Here is a 9,044-nt window from a genome sequence, read left to right as displayed (position 1 = left end):
CCACTCACCCACAACACAAGTTTTTTCGTGCGCACGCAAGCATGTGTGTGTGTGGGGGGGGGGGGTATATATTGTGAAAAGTCTCATATTATTTGGTGAGCACTTTCAGATAAAATTGAGAATTTCTACGAAAATAAAAAGGCTTTGCTTTCCATTTACTGTAACCATACTAGTGTGTATCAGGTAAAAAAGCACAAAATTCTTCCACTGAACCCAACTACAAACCCAACTAAAACGTTTTTAATGATTTATTACTAATGCTGACTGAAGGAATAACATCCCTCCTCTTTGATGTTTTCAGTCCAAGACTAGTTCACGACAGAAGATACGGTTCACTACAATCGACAACTAGTTAAAGACAAAATGACAGATTTAGATGATGTCAAGGTGGTTCATCTTTTAGAAGTCCTTTGATGTCCCATTCTCTTAAAAATAAAGGTCCTACAAAAGGGGTCTGAAGGTTCCTTGATCCATTTCTTTACATCTTTTTATAGGCTTAAGAACTGTTTAGGTTTAGGTTTTGGCAGTTTCATTTAAAGTCACCATTATGGTGATCAGTGTTTGTTTTAGTTGGCATTGATTCTTGAATCGTAGCTTGTTAGTTTTCTAAAGTTACAGGATAAAGTTACAGCTTGCCCTGGTTAAGTGTTCCTTTTTAACAATATATACACCCAGCAGTGTTCATTTAAGACTGGGGGTTTTGATGTGGATAATGTTTTTTTGCAGTGCACTGTAAAAAAATTCCATAGAAATTGCAGCTGGGTTGCCGGTAACTTACTGTAGATTTAAATTTATGTTTTTTACCTGCAACATTTTGTTCAAAGTTAAATGAACATTAAACATTTACAAGTCTTTGTCTTTACAGAGTAAAACTAAAAAAACAGCATCAAGCTAAATATTCTGGGAAACAAAATCTGAAGCAAAAAACTGAAAAAGGTTGATGATGATTTCTGGTTCCCAGAATGCTTTACTGGCTGTTATTGTATAGTTTTATTCTGTAAAGATAAAGACTTGTTAATATTTAAAATTTATTTAACTTTGCACTCTTGCCAGTAAATAACATACATTTAAATCTACGGTAAATTACCGGCAACCCAGTTGCAATAACATTGTAATTTCTACGGATTTTTTTTACCGTGTAAGTTAAGAAAATAACTCTACAAGTAAAAGGCTGTTAACACTTGATATTAAGATGTGTTTTCATCGATCTGTTCACAAATGGATGAGACGCATTCCATTTACACCTGGTATTTAAATCTGTCTTTTTGTCCACTTTTGATCACTTCTGTCCTGATTACTGTGAGGGAATGGTCTGTGGAAACTGTGTGCGAGTCCGTTTTTTTTTCTCGTTTAAACGCGAGCGGGGAAAATTATGGTTTAAATTGACAAGAACTAATATTATGTAAGAGTCCTCAGATTAGATAAATAGACGGAGAGTAGACGTTCTCGTGGCTGTCCGAACACATTCGACAACATGCGCGTTTACACCACAAAAGCAATCCGGTCGAAAATGTTTTCGAATACCTCTGATTTATTGAAAGTGGACGAGCTCAAAATGTTTGAATACTGTTTATACCTGTCTTTAGGGTTGTCCACTTGTGATCCGATTGACGAAAACGCATCTTACAGTTTTTTCGATTGCTAAACGACAGTGGGCACAACTGGAGCTACATGTGCAAAACTCTAACTACAGTCTGCAATACGAAAAGTCACCCGAGCTAAACTGTACATATCACCTGCAAAACTCAATTCAAGCAACACAACTCTAACACAGTAATGAGAAAAAAAGGTAGAAACTAAAAGTACATATTGTAATTCAAACAAATAAATGAGGGGCTAATCCTGCCTCTTTCTAGCATCACGCCACTACCTGCCACACTGAAATATATATGAAATTGGAATTTTTATTTATATGAAATTGCAATCAGCAGTGTTTGAACGGCACAATGCTGAAATCAATTCTGTTTTGAATGTGTGGTTCACAGTTTTGAAAGCAGTGTGTTAGCATTTGAACAAAGTGCTGTAAATCCACAGTGTTGTGCAGGTTGTGTTTAAAGTCATGGGATAAGTGTGTAAAGTTTTGAAAACTGTGTTCAAGCAATGAAAAACGAACTAGAGTTTGGTCCACATGAACTGCTGCTGTGCAGACTGTAGTTGGGGTTTGCACATGTGACTCCAGTTGTGCCCACTGTCGTTTAGCATCGTTTAGCAATCGAAAAAACTGTAATACCAATTTTGATGTGCAACAGAAAGGTAATGTGGATGTTATAAGTTCTTTACAGGACCATACAGTTTAAGTGCAAAGCAACGACTACAGTCGTAGGCAAAATCTAACAGTGAGCAGTTGAACATTCACAGATGTCATCTGTTCTCAGTATAGCACTCAACTCTGCAAAGTTATTTCCTGTGGTTTTCATTCATCAAACTTCTTTCGCAAGATCTCCTTCCAGAAATCTTCACATGTGATACACAAGTCTTCTGCTAGCTGGGTATTAATAATAAACCATTTCAGATTTAGTAGAGACCACCAAGCATGTCGAAATATTCCTGACCAGTAGTTAGCATTGTTTTTATGGTTTAAGTTATGATGATATGACAAAATTGAAGTTCAAGTATAAAAGCAGTTTTAATACCAATAAAAAAACTTTAAAAGATCAACCCAGTAACTTAGATTTGGTAAACCATTCTCTGAAAGCATGTGAAAAAACAGGTAATTGAAATTTGGCTCCTCTTGTGATGTCAGAAGGGGATTTTATTATAATAATACAACCCCGTAATCTGCACTATCCAACCACGGCTATGCCATCTAGTGCAGAGGGAAAGAAAAAGAGAGAGAGAGAGACAATAATTGACAGCACAATTGAGTTTCAATTTAAACAAACCACTATTATGGCGATCAATGTTTGCCTTTCATCCGTTCATTCGCATTTAAAATGAAACATTCAAAACGGCAAATTTTTGCCCACATCTACAAAGTGGCAATTTTAACATGTTATAATAAATTATCTATATGGTATTTTGAGCTAAAACTTCACAAACAAATGCACTCTGGGGACACCAAATATTTTTGTACATAAAAAAAGTCTTGTGAAATGTCTCCTGTAAGGACCCTCTGATGGGATTGTGATGGGGTTGTGTACATCTCTCCAGGAAAACACAGCAGGCAATGCACAGCTTATGCTTGAAACATCACTTGATGACATCAACTTATACCCAAATTTAATTGATACCTCACTTTATACCCAAATTCATATCATTCAGAATTAAACAGACAAAATGGTAAATGCTTTCTAATTTATGTCTCTTTGGCTTAAACATCTGCTTAATAAATAAACATAGCTATAAATGATTAAAGTCACAATGAATTTGAAATTAAAAACTTAATTTTTTTTATATTGTCGTATTTTTTTTTTTACAAATGACTTATATGTGTGATTTATTTTTTATTCATGTGCCCTCAGTCATGAGGAATGGAACAAGGCACCCGGGAAAAGATCGCAGCAACTAGCAACATAAATCAACTTTCAACAATCCAATCATTTTTGAAGGACAAATTCAAGTCCCTACCTTTAATTCTTATTTCAGAAGCCATTTTATGTGGATATACATCACGATGGGGAAAATGAGACAATCGCTACTTCCGTTTCATTGTGACTTAAAAAGATCCTCTGCTATTTAAAGTAATTGCAGAATGTGCACATTCTGGGCATACATCTCATTGCCATTTGTACGCATTTCACAAGGTGGCTAATTCGTATAAACTCATACGACTACATTTGTACACTTTTGTATGATTTGCATTTGCCTAGTGATGTTGGGTTTAGGGGCGTGGTTAGTGGTGAATTTTACCACCACCAGAAAAATGTTGTAGTCTCTGCGGTGATTAATTTTAAATTCCTTGGCCTTAAAACACATGAATCTCATTTCCTGTGTGAAAATGAATGCAAGATGGTCATTTAGTGATAAGTATACCCAACTCAATTCTATTTGTGTCTTTCTCTGTGTTTGAAAGTTATTGACGTTTACTTGAAGTTGGCACCGTGTCTGTGATTGTCTATTATGTAACCTAAGTGATTTCATGGTTTTGACTTCATGCATCTTACGCAGTGTTCAAGCAGAGGTCGTGGTGGGTCAGACAGTGATTTTGGAGGCCCTTGAGAGAAACGTTCCTACTTACTGGTTGTCAGAACTGTGAACCTGCTGACTTGTACACACTGTAAGAGAATGGTGAACATCTGTTCCTAATTGTATCACCTTTCAAATTCTAGCTTTTTCTGTTATGGTTTTGAATTGTGTAAACAGACTGAATCATTCTCTGCAATTAATAAGCACTAAGCTTTCTGCTTATAACACTAAACAGCTTTTATTAATGTCCGTTATTGTTTGTTGTTTGAGTGAATCAATTGGTCAACGCTGGGCAAAACTTTCTTTGAAGAACAGAGCCAATAAGCAATGTAATATTGTGACGTGAGGAATATAATAGCTTTTATATAATTTATAATTATATTAATACTAAACAGACCTTTCTTATACCCTGATATTGCATGTGGAAAGCAGAGGATAGTATATGACAGGACAGGAGAAGGTAGAATAGGATAGGATAGGATAGGATAGGATAGGATAGGATAGGATATTAGAAGATAAGATAGAATAGGAGCGGAGAGAATAGGACAGGATTGGACAGGAGAAGATAGAAAAGAATAGGATATGACAGGATAGGATATGACAGGAGAAGGTAGGAAAGTATAGGGGAGGAGAAAATACAGCAGGATCGGCCAGGAAAGGAGAGAATAGGACAGGAGAAGATAGAATAGGATTGGACAGTAGAGGAGGGAATGGGACAGGATTGGAGAGGATAGGAGAAGATAGGATGGGGAGAAGAGGACAGAAAAGAATAGGACAGGATCTGATAGGAGAGGACTGGTCAGCAGAAGATATGATATGATAGGAGATAATAGGACAGGATTGGATAGGAGAGGACAGGATTTGACAGGAAAGACAGAAAAGGATGGCGTAGGATATGATATGATGGGATTGGACAGGAGAAGATAGAATAGGAAAGGTAAGGAAAAGTTATGAGAGAATAGAACAGTATTGGATAGGAGAGGACAGGACAGGATGAGACTGGAAAGGAGAGGATAGGACAGGACAGAAGAAGATAGAATAGGATAGGACAGTAGAAAGAATAGGACAGGATCGGATAGAAGATGACAGGAGAGGACAGGAGAAGACAGGATAGAATATGGGAGGAGAGGATAGGACTGGACAAGAGAAGATAGGATAGGATGGGATAGGACAGGAGAGAATAGGACAGGATTGGACAGGAAATGATGGGACAGGAGAGAATAGGACAGGACAGGAGAAGATAGGATAGGATAGGACAGTAGAGAAAATAATAGGACAGGATCAGAAAGGAGATGACAGGATAGTACAGGAGAAGATAGGATGGAATATAGGAGGAGAGGACAGGAGAAGATAAGATAGGATGGGATAGGACAGGAGAGAATAGGACAGGATTGGACAGGAAATGATGGGAGAGGAGAGGATAGGACAGGAGAAGATAGAATAGGTTAGGACAGTAGAGGAAAGAATAGGACAGGATCGGATAGAAGATGACAGGAGAGGACAGGAGAAGACAGGATAGGATGGGATAGGACTGGAGAGAATAGGACAGGATTGGACAGGACATGATGGGACAGGAGAGAATAGGACAGGACAGGAGAAGATAGAATAGGATTGGACAGTAGAGGAGGGAATGGGACAGGATTGGAGAGGATAGGAGAAGATAGGATGGGGAGAAGAGGACAGAAAAGAATAGGACAGGATCTGATAGGAGAGGACTGGTCAGCAGAAGATATGATATGATAGGAGATAATAGGACAGGATTGGATAGGAGAGGACAGGATTTGACAGGAAAGACAGAAAAGGATGGCGTAGGATATGATATGATGGGATTGGACAGGAGAAGATAGAATAGGATAGGTAAGGAAAAGTTAGGAGAGAATAGAACAGTATTGGATAGGAGAGGACAGGACAGGATGACACTGGAAAGGAGAGGATAGGACAGGACAGGAGAAGATAGAATAGGTTAGGACAGTAGAGGAAAGAATAGGACAGGATCGAATAGAAGATGACAGGAGAGGACAGGAGAAGACAGGATAGAATAGGGGATGAGAGGATAGGACTGGACAAGAGAAGATAGGATAGGATGGGATAGGACAGGAGAGAATAGGACAGGATTGGACAGGAAATGATGGGATAGGACAGGAGAAGATAGAATAGGATAGGATAGGACAGTATAGAGAAAAGAATAGGACAGGATCAGAAAGGAGATGACAGGACAGTACAGGAGAAGATAGGATGGAATATAGGAGAAGAGGACAGGAGAAGATAGGACAGGAGAAGATAAGATAGGATGGGATAGGACAGGAGAGAATAGGACAGGATTGGATGGGATAGGACAGGAGAGAATAGGACAGGATTGGACAGGAAAGGATGGGAGAGGATAGGACAGGAAAAGATAGAATAGGTTAGGACAGTAGAGGAGCGAATAGGACAGGATCGGATAGTAGATGACAGAATAGGACAGGAGAAGGTAGGATAGAATAGGGAGGAGGGGACAGGAGAGAATAGGACAGCGTGGGACAGGACAGGAGAAGATAGAATAGGATGGGATAGGATAGGACAGAATCAGACAGGAGAGAGAAGGACATTGGGCAGGACAGGTGAACATAGAATAGGATAGGAGACAATAGGACAAGAGTGGATAGAACAGCACAGGGCAGGATAGAATAGAATAGGATTAGACAGGACAGGATAGATTATACAGGACAATATGGGATGGGATAAAATAAAATGGTATTTAAATAATCTTCGGGAGGATAAATCACAAAAAAATTCACCTATTAAAATAAAATACAATGTCATACAATGCAAAAACACAATGATGGCAATAGGCTATCGTAACGGACCCACTCCGAAGTCGGCAGCTCTGATCTGAATCGGTTGTGGATCCGCCCCGGAGCCTACTGCTATCAGGGAATACAATACAACTCTGCTGCATGTTTTGTAGTAAACAAACTCTAACAGAATGTTGATTCGCTTATTGAAAGGCGAGACTTACATTTTATACAGCAGTATTTAAAATTATTGTGGTATTATTCATTTCAAAGCTTAAAAAACAAAACACCTTACAGTATGATTGCTCACAATACATGTCAGTTATAAGATAAGTGGGCATTAGTGGACGTTAGTGGAGTTTTCTTGAGTTAAAATGGTTATTAATAAAATTAATAATCTTTAATAAAATTATTATTATTATTAAAGTCTTGGTCTATGAGTGTAACTTGTCTTGTAAGTTTATTCCAAAATATTCCAGATTCCCCACAGCAGTCACACACATCAGTGGAATTCAGTCAGATTTTCCCTATTAGACACACTTGCAGAGAATATATGTGTGCAAACAATATGTGCGTGAGAATGTATATATGCACAAATGTGTTTTTTCATTGCGAACACTCTTTTCCATTTGCTGTCATAGCTAAACATCAAAATATACATTCATGAAAATCTAAATCCTTCACTGTTTGCAGTACTTGCTCATTCTGTACGCATTACTGTAATATGTGCTGTGAAATGTCATTTTTATTTTGCATTTTATTTATTTCTGCCGAGGAGAAATGACAATAAACCTAAATTTGACTTTAATATGAGCTGCAGTGAAATGTCATTTTTAATCAAAAACCAATGGCCCAACTTACTACTGCAGGGATAGACTTTCCCTGGAGTCATAAGCCCATCAGTAGGCTACTTTAGAAATGTTTTGTCAAATCCAAAAGTTCAGGGGTTGAATTCTAGGAAACGCGCTGATAAAAACAAATGAATTCATTAAATGCATTGTAAGTCACTTTGGATAAAAGCATCTGCAAAAATAAATAAATATACATTTTCATTTTTGGTTGATCTGTTCCTTAATGACCAATGGAATTCCCACTATCATGAACAACATTTTTCTTTTTTCCAAACTTACATGAATGATATATGATAGCTTTAATGCATGTTATAAATATACAAGATATACAACTCATAGTTAAATAACTTAGGCCGATAAATAAGTATTGTATCCCGCTCAGGGGCGCCGTAAAGGGGGGAAAAGTTAGGACGATTCTAAGGGCCCATGAACTTTTGAGGGCCCCAGCCAAGGACTGTGCCGCAAACGCAACCCCCTTAAGCTGAGCCCTCTTAGCTCCGCCCCCGTCTTTACTCTGCGTGTTAGCGCCGTCTTCAATCCACGGTCTCACGGTGCGCGTGAACTTCACAAGAGAGCAAGGTGTGTGTATTTACTGCTATTTGCTATGATATCTGCATATGTGCACTTCCTTACTATAAATGCAGTTTACACAATGTGACGCCTGGAGCAATACAATGCAGTTTTCTTTCCACTGTAAAGTCTTCGCTCTGTTCACCCCAGTTTAAAAAAACACAAGGGGATTTACGTTCCCTGTTTTGTGTTATGATTCTAACGCGAAGTCAGTCCTTATAAGCTGTTTTAATTAACGTATAAGCTAATTAACATAAACTAGAAATGCGATCGTTAAACACTCCAATGTTTTGTAACGCAATATGCCAAAGAGGGATTTTTATGCAGTCGTGAATCGAGTTGATTGTGATAAAACTGAAATGCAACTAAGGCTAAACTAGTCCAGTTATGTTTATTAAAGCTTCTCACCTTGCAACAGGTTTAAGAAATCAATGGAAATCTATGTTGTAATCTGCTATAGTTGTCATTCGTTTCATTTTAGAGTCCCGTTGATTAAAAAACAGTCCGAAGAATCATTTAATAACAGTATAGCTGTTTTCTCAAGTTCACAGTTTCAATGATCTGTCGTTATTTTTGCTTTACTGAAGCTGCTGGTGTGTGAAACTTGTTCTTTACCTTATAAATAATGCTAATAATTATAATACAGGCTTTGGTCAAGCATTGTTGACCCAGTCTTTTTTGAGGCATAAGGTATAGAAAAGATGCATTGTTGTTGTTCACCATT

Source organism: Misgurnus anguillicaudatus, chromosome 21, assembly GCF_027580225.2.
Source record: "Misgurnus anguillicaudatus chromosome 21, ASM2758022v2, whole genome shotgun sequence".
NCBI classification, from domain to species: Eukaryota; Metazoa; Chordata; class Actinopteri; order Cypriniformes; family Cobitidae; genus Misgurnus; species Misgurnus anguillicaudatus.
Note: the sequence above shows the minus strand (reverse complement) of the source record.